The following is a 23,372-nucleotide window of genomic DNA, read 5'->3' as shown; positions in this document are numbered from 1 at the left end:
ATGATGTATGTAACAAGGGCATTTATGATTCAGTGTCCCTGCTTCCTTGCTGGACACAGAGAATGGTTATCATGAAAGTCAGAATTATGGTTACTTCTTGAGAGAAGAGAGGAGGGTCCAACCAGGGAGGCACACAGACAGCTTTGAAGAACCAGCAACAACTTTTTCCTAAGGGCTTTTATTCTAATTCTTTATACTGTACATATATGTTTTATATACCATTCTGTATATATGCTGTATTGTACAATAAAAGGACTACATCAAGTATCCCTAGAACACACTAGAACACACAAGAAATGGGAGGAAAATGTTCACTACACATCCTTTCCACTTTTTAAAAAAACTAAATATATGCAACACTTTTTGAAAAATTAGTAAAAGCCAACAAATAAGTAAATATGTTAAAACTTCACCTATACAGGGCTTCCCTGGTGGCGCAGTTGTTGAGAGTCCGCCTGCCGATGCAGGGGACACGGGTTCATGCCCCGGTCCGGGAAGATCCCACATGCCGCGGAGCAGCTGGGCCCGTGAGCCATGGCCACAGAGCCTGCGCATCCAGAGCCTGTGCTCCGCAACGGGAGAGGCCACAACAGTGAGAGGCCCGTGTACCGCAAAAAAACCAAAAAAAAACCCAAAACCAAAAATACTTCACCTATACATCATAATAAAATTGAGAGTAGGTAATGAAGATTTGCCCTCACAGTTAAAGGGAAAGATCTCAAATATAGGAGTAAGTGTTCCTAGTGCCCACACTCAGCATAAAAGAAAATTTCAAAAAAAAAAAAAGAGCTGCAAATGTAGTAACCAATTTTCGATACACATGGTAATCATTCATCAAATTTAACAGTTGTAGAGCCTTATTTCTACAGCCCCAAAATTCATGGTATATTACAGGTACAGGTTCAGTGGCCTGATTAGTTAAACCAGTCTTACCCCAGATCCTCCTGTCTCCCAGGGCAGGTTGCTCTTCTCTACAATGACAGCTGATGTATCCCAAGAAGGTAAGTGTTGTGAATTATCCAATCTATAACCCTTGGCCTCAGAGTGCTCAAAGTGGGAAATTAGATTCATAGAATTAGAAACCCTCTGTCTCAACACACCAACAAAAAAAAAATCAACTGAATGTTTCCATGTCCTCTAATTAGATGACTCAATTTAGATAATGAGTAAGCTAGAAAATCCAGTTCAGACAGCAATCAATAAATGAATGAGCTTAACCTAAGGAACATCTACTAGAGAAAAAGTCAAAGAAAAGCTACAAATATTAGAAGTTCTACAGAAGCATGGTTTCAGCAGAGCTTCCAAAGAGCAGAGCTTCAGTGCAATTCTTGTGGGATAGGAATCAATGGTTTCAGATGGAAGTTTCAAGCACTGGAGTTCTGTACACATTTCAAAGAAAGGGGCTACCACACGCCTCCCAGGAATACAATAATGAAAGAATAGTATATGCATTTAGATATCAACGGAAATATACATTGGGACAAGAACTATGAGAGATGAATAAAATGCCTGATTAAAAAGTCATGTTTATATATACCCAAAAGAATTGAAAATAGGGACTCAAGTACTGTACACCCATGTTCACAGCAGCATTATTCATAAAACCAAATGCTGGAAGCAACCCAAGTGTTGACCACCAGAAAAATGGATAAGCAAAATGTGTTATCCAACATACAATGGAATAGGATTCACCCTTAAAGAGGAAGGAAACTCTGACACATGCTACAGCATGGATGAATCTTGAGGACATTATGCTAAGCAAAATAAGTCAGTCATCAAAATAAATATACAGTATGATTCTACTTTTATGAGGAACCCAGAATATTCAAAATCAGAGACACAAAGCAGAACAGTGGTTGCCAGGGTCTGAGGGAAAGAGGGACTGAAAGTTATTGCCTAATAGGTAGAGTTTCAGTTTTGCAAAAAGGAAAAGAGTTCTGGAGATGGACGGCGATTATGATTGCACAACAATGGAAATGTACTTAACATTGAACTGTATACTTAAAAACCGTTAAGATGGTATTACATGTATTATACCACAACTTTTAAAAAAGAAAAAAATCAGTCAATATGGTGCCAAGACAATTATTGTATAGCATACCTGTTACTAAAATTATATCTATATATAATTTCATACATTTATATACATATAAAATCTATAATGGTTCAAAATAGGCTTATTTTCTCTGGTGGCTATGTGCAAAATAAATATTAATATATACTGTGTGGGCTTCCCTGGTGGCGCAGTGGTTGGGAGTCTGCCTGCCGATGCGGGGGACACGGGTTCGTGCCCTGGTCCGGGAGGATCCCGCATGCCACGGAGCGGCTGGGCCCGTGAGCCATGGCCGCTGCGCCTGTGTGGGCCGGAGCCTGTGCTCCGCGATGGGAGAGGCCACGGCGGTGAGAGGCCCGCGTACCGCAAAAAAAAAAAAAATATATATATATATATATATATATATACTGTGTTTATGTAAAACAAGGAATGAAATTTTGATGCATGATAAAACATTGATGAGCCTTGAAAACGTTATGCTAAGTGAAATAAGTCAGATGCAGAGACAAGCATTGTATAATTCCATTTATAGGAGCTGTCTAGAGAGTCAAATTCACAGAGACAAAAGTAGAACTATCAGGGTGCAGGGAATGGGGAGTTACTGATTCATGGCACAGAGATTCAGCTTGAGATAGTGCAAGGGTTCTGGAGATGGATAATGGTGATGGTTGCACGACATTGTGAATGTACTTAATGCTAGTGAGCTGTACAGTTGAAAATGGTTAAAATGGTTACCAAAAGAGGCCTGATCTGCTCAGACATAAGCTATTCACCAGAGCTGCAAACTGAAATACAGGTACCATAAATGCACGAAGTGAACTGTGTGTAAGGAAAATGATGGCACAAACTTGACGTCAGACAGGTGACAACCTCAACGTTGGAGAAAACCACAGCGGCGGTAGGGCTACTGGGTAGAAACAGAGCAGGGGAGCATCTGCTCACTTCCAGACAGTTGCTGTCTTGTACAAGTCCACTGCTATCACAACGACCAATTCTCCAAGAGAAATTATTTTGAACTAATGGAAATGAAGCTTCTCATAAATTATAGCTCTGGGATTGTGTCTTGAAGGTGGAGTAGAATTGTAAAATGAGAGCCAATGACATGTTTGAGGGGAAACCATATCAGGTATTTATAAAACCTGGTCCTTAACCTAGTAGAAGATCTAGCGTTCGAAAAAAGGTACTTTAAACTCACTGTGCAATTTTTGCAACTTGTCTGTAAGTCTAAAATCATCTCAAAATAAAAAGTTTTTTTAAATTTTAAAAGAAAAGGAAAGGAAAAGAGGTACTTTGTGAACAGAAAATCTGCAGATGTTTCTGAAAGCCACGCTAAGAATTATGGACTGTTTATTACTGATGCATAAGCAAGAGTTTTTCAGATTTATTGAAATAATTTTTGTAGTAACATGGAAAACAAATGGAAAAGGCGAGAGATAATGGGAAGACTGGTTTAAAAATGTAAACCAGGGGTCTCACTAATTCTCTAAATAAACACCCGTCACTTAACATATTTTTTTTCATTGAGGTATAGCTGATTTACAACATTGTACTAGTTTCAGGTGTACAGCATACTAATTTCTTTTTGGTTTTTTGCAGATTATATTCCACAGTCGGTTATTATAAGATATTGGATCTAATCCCCTGTGCTATACAGTAAATTCTTGTTGCTTATCTACATATATTTTAATCAAGATCTTTCCAAATCCGCATTTGCAGAGACAAAAGTAGAACTATCAGGGTGCAGGGAATGAATTATTTGCTGGCCACTGTCAGGCTTTAATATCTGTGAAGCAGCTACTGAAATATTGTCTCAAAAGAAAACTATTTACTTGACCCAGGGTCAACAGAAAGATTTTTAGCTGGAAATTGATTTTTTTCCCCGTTTCAGTTTCAGAACTAAGCTTTATAAGTCTCTAATTTTGTTTCTACTTTCAAAATAATTAAGCATCATTCAATGTTTCCCAATCATTTTTGTCATATATACATGCATAAAAGGAAGGTGAAATATATTCAACTGATCCAAAGAAATAATTTATGTTTTGTTCCATGTTGCATAGAATTGATTCTAGTAAGTAACAGAAGACTAAAGGGCTCTAGGGAAAATATTCAGAGTAAATCATTTCATAAGCACTTTTATTATTACATTTCCTCATAAATTTGGTAGCTTTTGACTGAACAAAGTACACCAATTTTTTCTCTTGAATCCTCAAGCTTTTCAACCACCTCCTTTGAAAAATCTAAGTGAATCCTAATGATAGTGACTTTATGTCAGGTATTATTTACAAGCCAAAAATAGACAAAATGCTTTCATAACAAAATTCAAGTTTTTAATTCTGAAAACTAACGAAGTTGATAAGTCACAGGTATCAAATATACACAGGAATTAAATATACAAATAAACACCAACAAATGATCCTATCAAATTTCTCCATGGAAAGCAAACACCATAAAAACACAACTCAAAATGGGTAAGAACATAGTTTTTCATACTCCAGGTAGCCTGTATGGGTATCAAATATTTGATGAAAGCAGAAGAGAAATTTTGGTAAGAAATCTATCCGGTATTAATTAATTCATCGTTGACCTAGTATTATGGAAGTTCACTGTGTCTGCTCTGCATCTGAAACTCAGTCTGCTTGTGTGCTCAAGCTGAGTTATATGCACTGGCTTCTTTCCAGTAGCATCTCATCAATTCTTCCATGTTTATCATCTAACTGCATACAAACCTCTCAGCCCCATTACTCCCTCAACCTAACTGATGGCATTTGGCTTATTTCCACTGCCAAAAAAATAACTATACTCATTGTCTCATGAAGCATATACTTCTAACCTAAGTTCCTAGAGCTACTTACTCAAATGCTTTCCTAAAGGTCTGACTTCCTACAGTAAATTAGTACTGTATGGCCAGCAGCCTGCTGGACATCTCTAGCTGGAGAGCTGAAATGTATGTCAAAATCTCAATGAATTTAGAGCCTAACTCTTCATCCCTTCCCATTGTCCCCTCTGCCCAGCCTCAATCAACCTTAGCCTCACTTCATTCTTCCTGGTAATGGTCCTACCAACCACGCCTTCTGGTCCTCTCAGCTGAAATCTTGGGAAACATCTCCAACTCTCCTCTCCCTCTCTCATACACCCCTGATAACCAGATACTGGTGACTACTTCCTACTAAATCTAACTGCCCAAATCAACTATTGTTTGTTGATTTTCACTGACATTTCTATTCTTCAGTTGTTATTGTTTTGCTAAAGTATTAATAACATCAACATACCCAGTTCTCCCCTTTCCTTCCATCTATTACCTCTCTATGTTATACACTGTAGCCAGATTAATCTTTCTAACACAAACTGATGCACTCCCTTGTTCAAAAACCTTTAATAACTTCCTTGAATCTAGAAAGCATCAAGTTCAAAATTTTTACAAGAAATCCAAATTCTCTGTAATCTGACCTAATTCTACCTTTCTCCTTTTAGTAAGTACTACTTGGTAATACTGGCTTAATCCCATTCCCAAACTGCTACTCAAACTGTCTCTTCTGCCCCCAGGGCCCTTGTCCCCTTTTCCACCACTCTCACCTTGAGAAACATTGACCAGTTTGCCAGTTTTCCCAACTAGAAGTAATGTCTCCCAAGTCTGAATTACTGTAACACTTTGTGCCTCTCTTTCAACAATAACTTCATTCTACTTGTTTTCTTTTATTGCTACAGTGATATAGTTTTATCTGCCCTCCAAAATTCCAGAGTTTTTTCTTTAAAGGCATCGCTATCTTTCATCTTTATATCTTGCCTTCCCCTACCAGTGTAGGTTAATTTCCCTAAGATGTGCACTGTAACCAGTTGTTGAATGAAGGGAACAAATTTCATAAATATTCATTAAAAAAGAGAAAAGGCTTGAAATCTGTAAAGCACTGACATAGCAAAGAATGAATTGGGAATATTGAAGCAAATATATTTCCTGTTTCTATAGCTTGCAGGGCCCTAGGACCTTTTACACCAAGAATTTCAAACACCTGACTTAGTAATCTACCCCAAAGGGGGCTATCCTTTTTCTTCACTAAATTCTGTGTGCCATAATGAAATTAAAAGAAAACTTCCCCAGTGTCCTAAACGGGATCCATTTCCATTTATGAATGAAATAAAAATACAACACTCTGTAAGGAATTTCAAAGGTGCATTTTATATCTAAGTTCCTTAAATGACTGAAATGACTTCATAGGCTCAAGCTTTACTGATGTCACTAGTGTTTCTATTAAGATTGATAAAATGTAGTGCTAAGTCAGTTATTTCAACCCTTCTCATCTTACAGACAAAGAAACAGAAGGTCAGAGAATTTAAATGACTCAACTCATGCCGCTAATAAAGTTGCAGAGTCAGGACCCACACTGCGTTCAGACCTCAAGTCAACAGAGCTACTCCTTTGAGTGATAAAATACGACCAGTAAGAAAGTAAGTTTATATGAGAGATTCTTCTATAATTTTCTGGGAAAAAAAACCTGGTCGACTGGGAGCACTGTCATGGCATTTCTTTATAATGTCTCTCATACAGTCAGCTCTCTGCAGCCACAGTTTCCATATCCACTGATTCAACCAACCTCAGATCAAAAGTATTCAAGAAAAAGAAAATTCCAGAAAGTTCCAAAAAGCAAAACTTGAATTTGCCACACACCCAACAATTATTTACATAGCATTTACACTGTATTTACAATGACTTACATAGTATTTACATTGTATTAGGTATTATAATTAATCTAGAGATGATTTAAAGTATACTGGAGGATGCGCATCGGTTACTATATGCAAATACTAAGCCATTTTATATGGGACTTGAGCAGCTTCAGATTTTGGTATCCTGGGGGGGGGGGGCGGGGGAGGACAGATTTGAAACCCATCCCCCATGGATACCAGGGGACAACTCTTACTTTGTGTTCCAAACATAACTCACCAGTACTGTCTTTATACTAGTATTTATGAAGTTGCTAATAATCTCACCCTTATATTAATTAGTCTTCTCTAATTTTTAAACAGAAGTGATTCAGAATGAAATAGATATCATTTGCAACAATCATTCACCCAATATGAGAAGAAAAGGCACTTTCCAAAGCAGATGGGAGTTTCTACAATCCTTTCCTGTTTTCTAGAGTGAAATTTCCTCTTTGTGAGGAAACATATTTAAAAGATGCATTTATAAATAAAATCCTATAAATGTTCATGCTTTATTTCCCCTTGGATTAGATGATACAGCATTATAATACAGATGATTTCTAAAATAACTGTAAAGATATCAGAACAAAACACCTATTATTAATCCATTTAAGAATAATAAACCAGTATATCTCTCTTATCAGCTGATCCCACAAATTTGTAGATGGCTATTGTTCTTAAATTTGGTGTCATAATTGTACTATTTTTTTTCTTAATTATAGAACACCACCTGTTGTAAGATAAAACAATTAACAGATTGGGGGTGGATATTGTGTTTATATAAATAGTTTATACACAGAAAATATTCAACTGGTTATTAATTAAAATTTCATGAAAATGTGATAAAATACTTCATAAATATGATGAAAATCTATTCATACCAAGACTAAGTAAATCTCTAAATGGAGGAGCAAAAATAAACAGGAGCTTTAAATAAATTAACTGTACCCATAAAAAGAAGTAGGGGTAAAGAAGGACGAGGAAAAAGGGGGAAAAAGAAAAGAAGATGGAAACGGAGAAAAGGAGGAGGAAGAAACAAAATGAACATTTCTTTTCCATAACCATCCAGATCAGCTTACCAGTTCCCTTGAGCATTTCCTGGGAAATGAAGCAGATGTTTATTACACTCTCAAAATGGGATCTCATATGCAGGGTAAAAGGCATGGCAGTGTCTCAGGTATGAAGAGACCTTCACACAGGTATGAAGTGTTACCTGTGAACACTAGAAGACTCTTATATCTTTCCTAATCAAGTAGCAGTGACATCCACCTGTTTCATATACACAGACTGTACATGTTGATTATTAAAATTATTAAAATTATAAGACTGCATTTTCCAGTAAGAAGGGAACACACAAATGTACGAAGATAGCCTCATTATAATAAGTGCCATATTAAAGATATTAAATTTATAGGCACCATGGGAGCCCCTGGGAGGAGGTAAACTAATTCTCCCTGAAGGCATTCAGAGAGAATTCCCTGAGAAGATGGCATCTGAGATGAGCCCTGAATGATCAGTAAATGTTTCTAGAAAGAAGGCACTGCAGACAAAAGGAGAGGCACAAAATCAGAAAAATGCATGATTCCTTTGAAGACCCATGAAAAATTTGATGTACAGTATGGTCTATCCATATTTGCAATAAAAAAAACTATTTCTCTCTAAAATGGAACTCAGATTGCTATTCCCACTCCTACTACTAATAATTATTAAATAAGACTATTACAATTAAATAAGCATTTTCTATGCACTTTGTCTATAATAGCTCATTTAATCCTTACAACAACCCTGAGAGGAAAACACTACTATTACTATCCCCATTTTACAGATGAAGATACTGAGGCCCAGAGAGGTTAACTAATTTGCTCAAAGCCACACAGTATGACTTCAGGATGACCTTAGAGCCATGCTCTAACCCATGTACTGAAACATCAACCCTAATTATAATGCACCACGGCAGCCCTAACTATACAAGCGTCTCGTCAGGCCGGTCTCATTTAATATACTCTGTACAAAAAGCAGGGCGATCCCAGACCTCAGACTCACCTCCTGCCTCTAGTTAGAATCCTTTTCCACTCCTCTCCTCTTCCTTCTTTCCTCTCCTTGCTTCAGACCGCAAAACTGCCATTTCACTCTCTGTGAATCCCTTATTCCCTCTTCATTCTCATGGTAATGTCACCAACAGGGCAGTAGGATTAAAAGAAGAGTACAGAGTCTGTGTGAGACAGACAGGGAAATCCCCAGAGCTGTTTGTCCCCAGCTCACCAAGCCTCTACTAGAGAAGGCAGATTTTCATGAAATACAGAAACAAGGATGCACAATGGATGAAAAAAAGTAGTGAAAAAAAATAGGGAAATATTGTTTTGGATGCAATTTCTCATTCATTACAATTCAGCAGATCAACAGCAGAAATTGAATATCTCCCAAATATTACATTTCAAAGTGTCATGGTTCTTCTTGCCCTTTACAAACTATGCTTTTTCAAGTCGATTTTTAAAATAAGAAAGGGCAAAAAAAAAAAAAAATAAGAAAGGGCTATATGTCTACCAACTAAGCAGATAGTACCTTTATTAGAACAAGAACAGAAGTTAAAAGGGCAACAGCACAGACACCCAGATTAATTTACCTACATATAAGAGTTAAAGGAACCCAAATTGGACCAAAAACATATTAGCCAATAAAATTCAAATGGGGAGTTTAGCAGCACAGGTGGGTACTTAAAAATGATTTAAATGAACTGGCACGTACGTAGTAGTGACATTTTCCATTCTGCAGTCATGGCCATCACAATGTGTTATGATCTCATTAAATTCATAAGCTAACCCCAAATAAGCCAGGCTCAAGAGAAGCAGACGGTAAGCAAAGTAAACTAATGATACAAAAGGAATACAATATATTACATCCCTTTTGCCTTCTCAGCAAAAAGGAGAAAGAAAGGGAGACAGATAGACAAGACGCATTCTTATGTGCATACAGGATATCTGGCTTGGGGTGCTGGCTCAAGAGAAGTCCACACTTAAACAATACATATTGTGAGATATTCCAGGGTTAAAGACTTTTTTTTTGTTTGTTTTAAGACACCAAGTGCCCTTTCTGGGTCGTCTAGGCTTTAATCACCCACATGGTTTTAAAATACTTATTACTAACTCAATTGTAATATAAACATTAATTCACAAAAATCACACGCTCAGAATTGGGAGAGATATTAAGAGGTCACTTAAATTCTCTTCTTTCCTATGGAGTCAGTCTAACTTTGTCTTCTCCTGATTATGTGCTACAAGTCATAGAGGTAGGATACTTTATGTTTTCGGTACACTGACAAACTCAACCAAATTCCAGGGCAACTTCACACAGATTAAAGGAACTCTCCAGAAATAAATCATGTAGAACAACAAATGTATTCACCATCGTGTACTTCTTGAAAAATTTCACGAGGCACATTAACACCTTCTTCCATGCAGACACCAAAAGGTTTTAAGAGTAAACTAGACTTCTTTCATATTCGGGTTTAAGAGGTTGTAAAGCTGTATTCTGCTTCATTAGCTAATTATTCTACTTCATCCCATAATGGGTTGCATTTCTAGACTGGCCAAATTGATAGGCAGAGTTCTCAAATGATAACAGCATCATTTAAATTAGAAAGCACTGCTTAAGTGCCAAATATTCCTAATGGCTTAAAAAGCAGTTGTGCTTGACTAATGAATATGAAATAGTGGTCATACTTCTACTTACTGATTGAAAAAATTAATAATAACTTAAAAGCCAACTAGTCTACGGGCACAATAATAAAACATGTATTGACCAATTTGATATGAATTTGCTGTGCTCATTTAGTCACACAGATAGCAAATTCATAATATGCTACTAAAACTTTGAGGGGTCATTTATGATTTTAAACTTACTATGAGCACAAAGCAATTATATCTAATATAATGGGCTATTTGCTAAGTGTCACAATGAAATGGTTCCGTTTTAAAAGACTAAATAGTTTAATTTCATCAAGAATTACATGTGGTCAACTTAATTCTCCTCTTACAAATAGTTCTTTGAAAAAATACAAATTCTGATGGAACATGAAACTTATTAAACATTTCATCCAAATATGTCCTATTACATCTTTGAGTACAAATAAAACATATTTGGTGCATCCTGACTGTTTTTGGCTGTTATTATTGTGTTTGGTGACACAGCATCATGCAGAGCTCTAACTAATAAAGCATGTAACCATAAAGTATCTTAACCTCCAAAAATTAATTATGACAAAGAAAAAGAAGTGAGCAAATGTTTTCATAGTGCCAGGTACATAGTAAGCACAAATAAATATTTGTCAAACAAATGAATGAATAGCTGGACAGATAAATAAAATTGGAATGGACTTCATTTTTTAAAATTTCATGGTTAACTACTGAGTACTAAAATTATTTGAAGCAAATACATTTTGAAAATCAACTCTAACATTTTTGAGTCTGTAACTAAAATGAAGTTATCAACTTCCTATTTTGTACTTACCTAATTTATACTGAGGTATAAATTCAAATTTCAAATAGAAGATTGCCTGTGGCAGAGTATTCATATAAATTGAAGAAATATTTATTAAGGAATATCATATTCAAGAAGACATTGTGCCCAGGAGCATCAAGAATTAAAAAATAAGTGTAAATTAAAAAGAAATTTAACCAAATATATTTTCAAATTTTGAAGTAGTGTGACATTACAGAGAAGGGGGGAGGAGCTCAAATTTATGCCCCAACACTTCTTTTCCAACATATGACAGTGACATTAAAATTATTATCCTAATTATAACTTTCAAATAGTGACAGATGACTTCTCTGAATGGTTGCTATACCTTTTAATTTAGTTTGCAAAAAAATCCATCTTCTGAATTACAACGTAAGTGCATTAACACTCACGTGTATTCTCTTTTTAAAACACCAAGGTGCAACTTAATCAAAGCAAGCTTTTAGAGAACCAACACAATACAAAGTAAGGGACTTCCCAAAGGCCTGCTAAATCTGGGGATAGATTTTGATGATCTGGAGGAATGACTGGACAGCATATTTCAGGTAATCCTTCCTAAATTCTCAGGCAAGTGCTGAATGATACTGAGTGGGTGGCAATAAATTTGAGATTATGCTCCCTGCAAGTATACTTCCCAGTAGAATAGTAACTCTATCTATGTAGCTTATTAAATGCAAAGTTATTATGCTTCAACAATCTGGCCATGTAGAGCAGGGCTGATGGACATTTATAAGGAGCCAAATAAAAAGAACACATTTCTAAAGAGAAGTCCAACTCAACTCTCCTAAGATGACCTGAAGAAATGCAGGGGGCTAAGATCACTCTAATGCAAACCCAAGGGCAATCAACTCCTACAGTTCATCCCCAGAGAATGGTCACAGTGACTTTAAACTGGAGTATGTTCAAAGCAAATATTACTCAACACTCACAGCCTTAGCCTTCATAAACATAACTTCAGCAGGTCTAGCTTTAAAACATGTGCTCTCCTGATGCTGTTAGAAGGAATTAGTTGCCAAATACAAGCCTGGGTACCATATTGATGCAACTTGCTTTTTCAGACTTCCAATCATACTATTTTAAATTCAGGGAATATCAAATGAGAACACAATGATGGTTTTAGAATAATGACCTGATGGAAAGGATTAGATAGCTGAATCAATGGGTGATTTAAAATATTCTTAGTTCCTGTTACTAAACACGTTATCTGCATTCTAGAGAATGCTTCTCTTTCTATTCACCAGAGTAAGGTTGTAGTGAATCTAACTCATCCAAAACTGGTATTAAATCATTAAGAACTTAAAATGTAAAAAAATAAAAAATAAAAAAAAAATAAAAAAAAAAAAAGAACTTAAAATGTGTGGACAGATGGAAGACAAGAACACGCTCCTAATATCAATGAAAACTGCCCTCTGATTTCTCAAGAGATCATTTCTATTGACCCTGAATGTAACCAACAGCATAACAATATTATGACACTAGTTTTGCTTGAAAATCAATAATGCAGGGTCTGAACTGAATTCATGGTGCTTTATTCAATAGTGGATTTCTGCTCACAGATTCAAAGGCAAAGGAATAGTCAATAAAAGTCACAAACAGTCCTCTAATACTCCTGACAGATTTCTTCACCAGGTGGTAGAGTGCCATGGCAGGTTGCCTGTGTTGCAGCCCACCTGCGCCTGGAGCACAACCTGGCACAAAAAATGAAGGCTCGCAATTCACAAGAGAACTGGCACAGATTTCAGAGAGACCATCCAATGAACCAGTGGGTGTATGATTTGGGGAGACGAAAGAATTCTTTTCAAACACTGGAAAAACATTCTGGGTCTTTTTAGAAAATACTAAGTAACTGTAGTAATATAGAAGAAAAGCAGTGTTTAAAGTCTATCAAAGATGTTCACTTTGGTCAATTTTATGTTATGTAAAATTCACCTCAATTTTTCAAATCCAAAAATAAAAAGGCTATCAAAGAAAAATCTGTTAGAGAAAATGCAAAGTTCCAAAGCAACCACTGATCCATGACTGAATAAAAACAAATACAACTGATTCACAATTGTGATCAGTATCACAAGGCTTGCTCCTGCAAATTATTATGGCTTGTGGTTTAATCCAAAGAGATTTGCTAACAGCTATTTCCTCTCATCTGTGTGAGTCACTTTTATTATTTGAAGATAACTAATAAATTCTCTTCAAATTCCAACCACAAGCCTCGCTTTATTAAGTAGTTCTTAAGTAACAAGGCTAATTATAGTTAACTGTGAGAATTATTTAAGTGATAGTCCAGAGTCAGTAATTTCTTAAATGGTTCAAGATTTCACCTTGATATGCTGTATGGTCCACTATTTATCTATTTCAGAATAACTGAATGAAACACAGGATTAAATGGTGTATATCCTTAGGGCCAAATGCTGCTACTAATGAGGAATTACCACATGGAGATCCATGAAAACTGTTGCAGGATAGGGGAACAGTGGTGCAAAGGTCTTGTGGTAGGAATGAGTTTGGTGTGCAAGAAAAGAGGTCAATGTGGCTCAAATGTATTGGGTTGGCCAGGGGGACAGGAGTGATTTTTTTAAAAAAAATAATAAGGCCAGAAAGACAAATGGAAGCCTGATCATGCAGGACCTCGTAGGGCAGGTTAAAGGGTTTGAATTTTACTCCAAGTGTGATGGGTAGCCTTTAGTGTTTTAAGCAGAGACCTGACATGACTTGATTTATATTGCTAAAAGATCACTGGGGCTGCTTATGTCACTGCAGGAGAGTATGACAGAAGCAGAAAGAACACTTAGATGGCCACTACGTTCGTCCAGTTAAAATGGCGTGGCTTTGACTGATTAACTGCGAAGATGGAGAGAAATGGTCTGATTGAGAATATGCTTTGGAGACAGACAAATGTGCTCCCCGATGTGGACCAGATAGGGATGGAGCATGAGACAGGTGAAAAATGAGCAATTAAGCATTATTTACAGGGTTTTATTTTGAGCTAAAAAATTCAGAAACTAATCAGGATGAAGATAACAAGGTGGGAAAGGGTACCACATGAGTACAGAGAAACTCCTAGGCCAGGTGTCTGAAAGGGGAAGCAGTCGGATGGGCTTTCCAGAAGTAATATCTGATTCAACACCGGAAGGAATTCAACACCGGAAGGAAGAAGTAATATCTGATTCAACACCGGAAGGAATATCTGATTCAACACTGGAAGGAGACTCCTAAAGAGAATACGCTACATAGTCAGAAAGAATAATACTTATGAAGGCTCAGAATGAAAAGATTAGGTCCATACATTTCAGAAACTGAATAACAGACCAATAATAAAGGAAAGGACTTTTGGAAGTGAGCCGTTGAGAAGTGTGCAATTTTATATGATATACATACTGATTCTGCCCTGAAACTATAGATATACCAGTTTGGGACATTGTGTCGATGAAAGTATTTCTGAACAATCATAAGTTTTTCATACACTAAAACACTATGATCGATTTGTAACAATATTTTAAACAATGTAGTACATTTTTTCTGATCTTCAATTCTCTATCAATATTTTAACACCCTGTAAATGAACACCAGGAAAGAGGCACCTCCTATGTATACTACCCAAGGTGAAGCTTCTGATAAAGGAAATGAAGTGCTCTAATTTGGAACGCCTTTGGAATACTTAGGGTTTCTTAGAGACTCATACATAGAAAGATAGAAGTCATTTTTGTTTAATATCAGAATTGCTTCTAAACTCTTGTAATTATCATGTAAATTCGTCACCGGGAAGGAAACAATTTAGCAAAAGGTTATATTTCTAACCTCATACAGAATCCATAGCTCAAAGTATGAAAGGAATTTATCCTTCCTCACATTTCACACCACTGTGCACAACATTCAACTACTTCTTTTACAAGTTAAATGTAACTAACTAACTAACCTGCTGCTGGTAACGGAAGCACCACAGGTCAAAGGAAGCTGATGACCAGGCTCCTTTTAGTCAGTCATTTGTTCATTCTGCTTGCAGAATATGCAACTGACAGAGAATTCATATTATATATCTGAGAAAATAATATAATGTTTCTTACGTAATTTGTATTTTTTCACTCATTCTTCTCCTTCAGCTGCTCTTCCTAGAATCTGCTGAATCTTTCCTCCATGCTTTACTGTTTTTGTTTTAAGGTAACATTTGAATTTATGTTCTTGTTTACCACCAAGAATCTCACTCGACACATTTGAAAACAGCACGTTTTGGAAGCAGGTAGAAAGTATTAAACACCAGCATTGTACTGCATAATCTATTATATATATTCTATTCCATTAAAAAATTAATGATGGACAAACCAGATTGCCGAGAGCACTTCTAGTGCTAAGAAGTTATTGAAAATTCGGAAAAAAAGAAAAAGGCTATGGTTCCTAATAAGAGAATCCATCCATTCCTTCCTACAGTAACAAGGTGAGGGAAAGGCAGGAGAAGCTAGTAACAGGCTGACAGATGCTTTTAATAGCAGTGGTCAGAATATAGAAAACAGTATTTTTTAAAAATATATATGTATGTATATACATACATTTTAATATGTATGTATGTATATATATTTTATATTTTACAAAATATAGTTAAATCTTAGCACAATTTTTTAAAGTTCCTTTCTCAGTTTTCTGCCTCTTATGCTCCATCAAGGACCCCAAAGCTCATAAGTAACCCACAAACTCAAACGCACTATCATATCAACATATACAACGTTTAGGCGAAAAAACATAGCTATGTTTAACTGTGGAAAATATGTTATCCTCATTTATTCTTTAAACATTTCAAAAGTGTCACTAATGGTGGTGTTACTCTGTTATTTTTTTTAGCTTAAATTTACTCTCTATGCTTTCCATAGAGACCTTTCAATCCATTTACTGCCCACTAGGGAAAATGATAGTATATAAAGCAGAAGGAAGTCAATCTTGGTACTATTTTGACTACGAAAATGTCATTTCTAAACATTCAAGACTGCCCTCACAACTTTAAAGGAGCTCTCATCTTATGAATTATTTTGTAAGGTTCCAATGATACTTTGATGAAAATTCTCTTCAAACCTACATCCTTTATTCAGTATTCATAATACATGGGAAACTGATGTGGCTGTAGCCCATATGGAGGGCAAAGATAGTTCCCAAAACAGTTGTTGCTCTTTTTGCAAACATAGCTGAGGTTAACCAGAATGAACTAATGGTGAACAACGCAAGAATGAAAGATCTGTCCTCCCAGGACTCATGAATGGAGCTCCCCTGCCCATCACAGCCCTAACTTCCCCACTAGAATGTGAGGACCAGAAGGGCAGGTTGAATTGTCCATTGCCATATCCCCAGCCACAAAACGTTGCCTGCCCATAGCAGGTACCTGATTGATGGTTTGTGAATGAGTCTGGGAATGGATGAATAAATAATTGAAAGAAAAAATGCATCTGCCACCCTCATGCGGATCAACCCAGAGGCACCTTAATAGATTAGGGCTGTTTACTAATATTAACTTTTCAAAACCATTTTTATTTTCTTTTCCTACAAATAATCCAGCCTAATTGCCCTGCAGTGTTGTTATGAAACACAAAAGAGAGTCATGTCAAGGGCCACCCTAGTAACATCATTCTCAAGTTCTTCTCTCCCTCAAAAAATGTGTATATGTCTGTCTGTTTACCGACCTGTCTTTCCTAGAGGGCGAGGAAACCCAAATTTTGACCTTTAGAAACACAGTAATATTCCTCTCCTTGGATGTGGGGAGGGAAGAGAAAAGGATGAGGCTCCACTGAAAAGGCAGCATCGTCTTCATTTCCCCTCAATAAAGCCAAAATAGAAAAAGTTAAATATTTTCTCAAAACTTCTGTATTACAGTATGTTCTATGGTCATTTCAATTTCAAATGAAATGACCAACAATGAATGAGTTTCTACTATCCCATAATTCTGCACTTCATTTTTTTTTTAAAGAGTGCAGGAATTTACTTAAATCTTTGCTGACCTGAATCTCATTGGGATTGAATAAGATTTGGAATTCCAGCAGACCACTGCTATCTTTGACTGTTGTCTTCCGCATGCAATGTAATTGCCCTTTTCAGCTTCATGTCCTTCGGAACTGAAATAGCTTGGATATTTGGGCTTATTAGTTACAAAAGAAAAAGAGATCTTTAAGCAAAAAAATAATGAGTTCAATTACAAGATGGCTTGGATTCTGACAAAGAAAATATTTGAGAGTAAAACTGATTAAACACCAGGACAGGATGTCAAACAGAGCTGCAGAATCATTCCCCCTGAACATTGTTTTAAAAAAAACAAAATAAAACTTTAAAAGTTACTGTCTTCCTTCTTTGTGAGATCCTGACCGTGTAGGATGTCTCCTAAAGCTAGAGTCTATAACAACATTATTGAGTATCATGACGGATAACAATTAAACATCACAAATCCTTCTCTGTAGGCAAAATCTGGTTACTTTCACTGTTGTGGACTTTCAGTATTAAAAAACTGGTACACATTTGTGACAAAAGAGATTGTTCCCAGGAAAACTGCCCTCAAAGTAAAATTAATTAAATTGGTACCGTAATAAGAAGAAAGTGAGTTCCTGTCCTTGGGTCTGGTGGAAGTGAGGGTAGCTTAATCAAGTTTACTAATATGTCTAAGAAAACAAAATGTCTCAAGAAAAAAATGGTGGACAACATAGAAAAGCACAGAGCAGAAGAACAAAATCTGGTAATGTAACAAATCCTTAACAAGGTTCTCCAGAAAAAATAGAAATATATATACACACATCGAGAGAGAGAGATGATTGAGAGGCTTAGCAAGTCAAAAATCCACAGGGTAGGGCTTCCCTGGTGGCGCAGTGGTTGGGAGTCCGCCTGCCAATGCGGGGGACGCGGGTTCGTGCCCCGGTCTGGGAGGATCCCCCATGCCGCGGAGAGGCTGGACCCGCGAGCCATGGCCGCTGGGCTTGCGCGTCTGGAGCCTGTGGTCTGCAATGGGGGAGGCTGCAACAGTGAGAGGCCCGCGTACCGCAAAAAAAATAAAATAAAAAATAAATTAAAAAATCCACAGGGTAAGCCATCAGGCTGGAACCCAGGGAAGTGTTGCTGTTCAAGTCTGAAAGCAGTCTGCTGGCCTTCAACTGATTAAATGAGGCCCATCCACATTATGGAAGGTAATCTGCTTTACTAAAAGTCTACTGTTAAATGGTATTCTCATTTTAAAAAGAATACTTCATAGAAACATATAGAATAACGTTTGACCAAATATCTGGGCACTATGGCCTAGCCAAGTTGACACATAAAATTAACCATCACAACTTGTGAGAGAAGAGAAAAATGAACTGTGGGGAAAACAAGAAGCCACTGCAAATGTGTTTTGGGCTACAAATCATCCTTGTTTGTCAGGGACTGACAGGTATATCGGGCAAACAGACTTCAGTGCTAAAACTGGGAAAGTCCAGAGCAAGACCAGACAAGGTCATCCTACAGGGAAAGATATTTCATCAGCCTTTATCCTCATCTAAATCTTACCAATAATTCTTCCAGGCTCTGACCTTCTACGTTACATTTATATAGGTTCATGGGCGCACCAGTCCTTGGAAAAGACTTCCTCCAATATAAATAAATAAATTCATTGTGGTTTATACAGCTGCTTCTTGTGAATTTTGATATTGAGTATTCATCTCTAAGTGTATGGATAAAATCCAGGAGCCAATCCAGCCATGAAAATGTTATCAGAATCACAAACAGCCAGAAAGCCTGTTATAAGTCAGACAACCAGTCTTTACCTAGAAGCCCTTTCTGCAACCTTCAACAAACATGAATGGCAGTGAAACTTTGGAATGACTGAAACAGTATTTCCTAAACTGGTTTCCATGATAAGAACTGGCTCAAGGGGGGAAAAAATGTTTGAAAAACACTGAGATGAACAAAATAAAATATGTTCTTTACTACAGGACTTTTCATTGCCTTGAACATATAATGTGCATTGCATGGCACCAAAGGAAGACATAATTTGCAGAATTTTCCAAAGTAATTGGACCACAGAAAGCACGTTCATGGTAGACATTTTAATATCTTCCAGAACAGGGTTTAACAGATAGTTTGTTAAACACAGGCCTAACAAGATATATCAATACATGGGAAACACTTCAGTACATCAAAATATTTCCAGAAACATAACTTCTGGGTGTTCTTCTGCTTATTAATGCTCATAAGCAATTACGTAGACTCCAAATTTGTTTTGTATCTTAGTATATGATTCAAATGTTGATTCACTGATGAGTTTCACCTTTAAAGAGAGCATAGATTACTTTTCTTTTTTCACTTTGCCATACTCCCAAACCAGCAAACAAGTATTCAGCAAAGACTGTACAAGGAGATCAAGGACACCATGTGCTGCAGCAGAAGCCCCTCACTTTCTGCTTCCTTAAGGGGCTCACCTGAGGCTTGGTGGGCAACACATCCCTCTACCAGTCAAAATTCACAGGTTGGGAGTCAATGGGATACGTGTCAAATTAATCTGATTGACTTAATCAGCTCCACTAAATTTTTAAAGTTTATATTGACACTTAAACCTCAAATAGGAAGGAACTGAAGGATGAAGTATCAAGGTAAGAGAATAAGATTTGGGGGAAATTGTGTGTTGCAGGTTTGCGGGGGGGATTTCTAACTGGGAGGGGATCCAAATCGAGTAGGATCAAACACACAGAGGTCGAATTCAAGGATGCTGGATAACGTATGTTTATGACAATTTGGATCGATGCTAGTTTGACCCACTGGATATACAAGCTTTAGCACCAGATCAATTTGGAGAGAAGGTCTGAAGACTACTTTAAATATAATACAAGGTATTCATACAAACTCAAAAACACATATTTACTGAAATGAGAAAATAGAAAACTAGTAAAAATATTGAAAATGTCACTACATTGCATGGCACTTAAATTGAGCATTAGCTAATTTTAAATGATTGCTTTCTCCTCCAATGCTGCCAATATTGCCAGCAACAGATGTTGTTACTGCAAATGCTAATTATTATATGCCCTAGCCACCATCTAGCTCTTGCGCGCGCTCTCTCTCTCTCTCTCTCTTTTGGTTTGTATTAGCAACTACATCTGTGCATGTATAAACTGCATATGATTTGAAATTGTGTTTTGTGTAGGATGATGTCACCATACCAAAATAACAAAGAGATCACTTATTTTATTCCCCAATGTTAAACACTGTTTTATAAATAGTACTGAATAAAATGAAGTTCATCTATGATCTCTGACCATTGTCACATTTCAGCTTGATGGGGTACAATCAGAATTTATTTCCGTTAGGTTCTAATAAACAAATACCCTCAAAATAAAATGTTAAGACATGGAGAAAAGTCACAGAATATATTCCATGTTAACTTTCCAAGAAAGAGTCACTGCAGTGTGAACTTAAATACTATTAAAACAGGTATACAACTTGAAAATTATTCCTTTTAGCAACTCACAAAGGTAAACATTTACAAAGAAAAGGGAGATCCAAAAGGAGAACAGAAAGCTGTCTGAAATCCTCAAAATAATTTCTTCTGATTAATTTCTAAATATCCTAGATATCAGAAAACTTACTTTACCTCCATTTATACTAATGAAATCTGAAAATAAAAATTTATTACTTCATACCTACTATTAAGTTCAGTTGTCAGATATAGAAGATGAAGGTTAAAAAAAAATGGTGCACACACTAAAGTTAAAGAATTCTGAGATTAGTTGCAAGAAACATGGGCCTATAGCCTTTTAAAGTAGACGTGACACAATAAATAGAATATTCATTTCTAAGTAACTTTCTACAAGTAATTGACAGGTCATCTCTTGCCGAAGTTATGCTAAGGCAAAAGTTATTCAGTCATAATGAAAGAAGAGTGGGAACAGATCTGGAATTGAAGTTTAACAATGAAATTGCAGGGGAAGTTCTATTATTAATGCCCTGCCTAGCAACTGATATTCTATCCTAATTCATTTCATCAAATGCTTTTGAACATCTGTTATGTGTCAATGTTGGATATCAAGGCTGTGATTTTCATTATATAGCAAACCTTTGACAGATGTGATACAGAATTTTGACACATAGAAAAATCTATTTTTGTTACAAATTTTGTACCTTGCTGTTTTGAATATAACTGTCAGAAATAAGTGATGAATTGAGTAGGTCCTGTGAGGTGGTACAAAGGCAATACAATCAAGTCTAAGACCCAAGAGGTAATATCAAGCTAGTGCCAGAGAGAGATCTTGTGTTCACTGGGAACCTGGAAAAACTTTTTCAGGGCAGTAGAATTTTACTCAATAGCAACAGAGCTGTAGGGGAGCCAAGGATAGACAACGATGAGTGTATCCTTCCATAAACGCTATAAGAGACTAGGCTCAGATCAAATATTGGCAGACTTTTTTTTTTTTTTTTTTTGCTGCACTGCGCGGCTTGTGGGATCTTAGTTTCCTGAGCAGCGACTGAACCTGGGCCCTCAGCAGTGAAAGCACGGAGTCCTAACCACTGGATCTCCAGGGAATTCCCCAGTTTTCATTTTTTAAAGACTTCAAACATCCTACCAAACTGCAATATTTAGAATCAAGCAACAATTACAAAATGTCCTATCCCTTATACTAAGGAGACAGATGATGGAAGAAGGACGGGTCCTTATAAAGAACCTATCTTTAGTGGAATAATAAGAAGTCACTTGTAATACAGTATGATCTCACTTATCTGTGGAATCTAAAAATACTGAGCTCTTAGAAACAGAAAGCACAGTGGTGGTTGCCAGGGGCTAAGGAGTACGGGTATGGGGAGATGTTGGTCAGAGGGTATAAGCTTTCAGTTACAAGAGGAATAAATTCCAGGATCTACGGTACAGCACAGTGACTAAAGTTAACAATACCTTATTAATGTTATGTCAATCATACCTGTACATCAGCCTATAATTTTATGAAGTGTTAAAATAACATTCAATTTTTAATTATTTAAATCTTAAAATCAGGTCATTGATTTCTTAAGACTAGATCATTCATAATTAGGTAGAAGTTACACCTACTTCCCAGTCTTTTCTTCTCTCATAATCCCGTTTGGCCTTTCTGAAGACCATTAGAGGAGGTACAGCTACAACATTTTTGGGAGAGGTGCTACATTTGTGTGTTATGTAGGTCCTTGCCATGCAGAGTCTGTCTCATGGACAACTCTCAGAGATATGAATTACCACAACTACCACATAGATGTGGAAACAGAGTTCATACAGCTTGAAAGTGACAAAACAGTGTGATCAAAAATCAAAGGCTCTGGAATTATATGGAAACAGAACTAGAGATAAAGATGCAGGGGTAGACATAATTCATATTCTGGAAGGTCTTACATTTCAACTATATCTAAAATCATTTAATTCAAACATGTTATTTATTTAAATCTTAGGAGAATATGAATATTGATACACTACTCCTGTGTCAGGAGTGGACTAGACCCTTTTAGAATTAATTAAAAATATATGTGGGGCTTCCCTGGTGGCGCAGTGGTTGAGAGTCCGCCTGCCGATGCAGGGGACACGGGTTCGTGCCCCGGTCCGGGAAGATCCCACATGCCGCGGAGTGGCTGGGCCCGTGAGCCATGGCCGCTGGGCCTGCGCGTCCGGAGCCTGTGCTCCACAATGGGAGAGGCCACAGTGGTGAGAGGCCTGCGTACCGCAAAGAAAAAAAAAAAAAAAAAAATATATATATATATATATGTGAATTCCCAAGAAAATATTAATTGTTTAAATAATGCTACCACTATGCTCACAACTTCTACTTTTATTTTGAGGACTAACAGATATATCTGTGAATCCACATCTTTTAGAAATCACTGGAATATCTGATTTTTTTCATAAGATGTCAGAACCTTTTACTGTAGGAACTGAGATTTGCTATTTTGCCCTCAAATACTTAGGAAACTATTTACTTCATAACTTCAATGATGGAACTGCTTCCTAAGAAACTTGAATTCTGTAACATCAAATAGATGTTGACCAAGTGTGGAAATATCAAACAGTTGTAAAACAGCTCAAAGGAAATTGAAATTTTGTCATAGACAAAGGGCCAATAAATATAAGGAAAAATTGTTACAAGTAATCAGTGATTGCAGT

The 23,372-nt window shown here is 36.7% G+C and overlaps 1 protein-coding gene across 4 annotated transcripts in view; it reads right to left on the bottom strand.

Annotated features, from left to right (window-relative positions):
• The window catches only part of UTRN (utrophin), a 490,808-nt gene that overhangs the window by 193,136 nt on the left and 274,300 nt on the right, over positions 1-23,372 (bottom strand). Inside the window, exon 1 of one of the 4 annotated variants that reach the window (XM_060283972.2) lies at positions 8,795-8,905. The exons of the other annotated variants lie outside the window; for them this stretch is intronic. The gene's annotated coding sequence lies outside the window, so the exon portion shown is untranslated. Of the gene's footprint in view, positions 1-8,794; positions 8,906-23,372 lie in introns of those variants that run through there. 4 annotated transcript variants of the gene reach the window in all.

This window comes from Globicephala melas, chromosome 14 (genome assembly GCF_963455315.2).
Source record: "Globicephala melas chromosome 14, mGloMel1.2, whole genome shotgun sequence".
NCBI lineage: Eukaryota > Metazoa > Chordata > Mammalia > Artiodactyla > Delphinidae > Globicephala > Globicephala melas.
The sequence above is the reverse complement of the archived record's forward strand: the minus strand, read 5'-3'. Positions and strand labels throughout refer to the sequence as shown.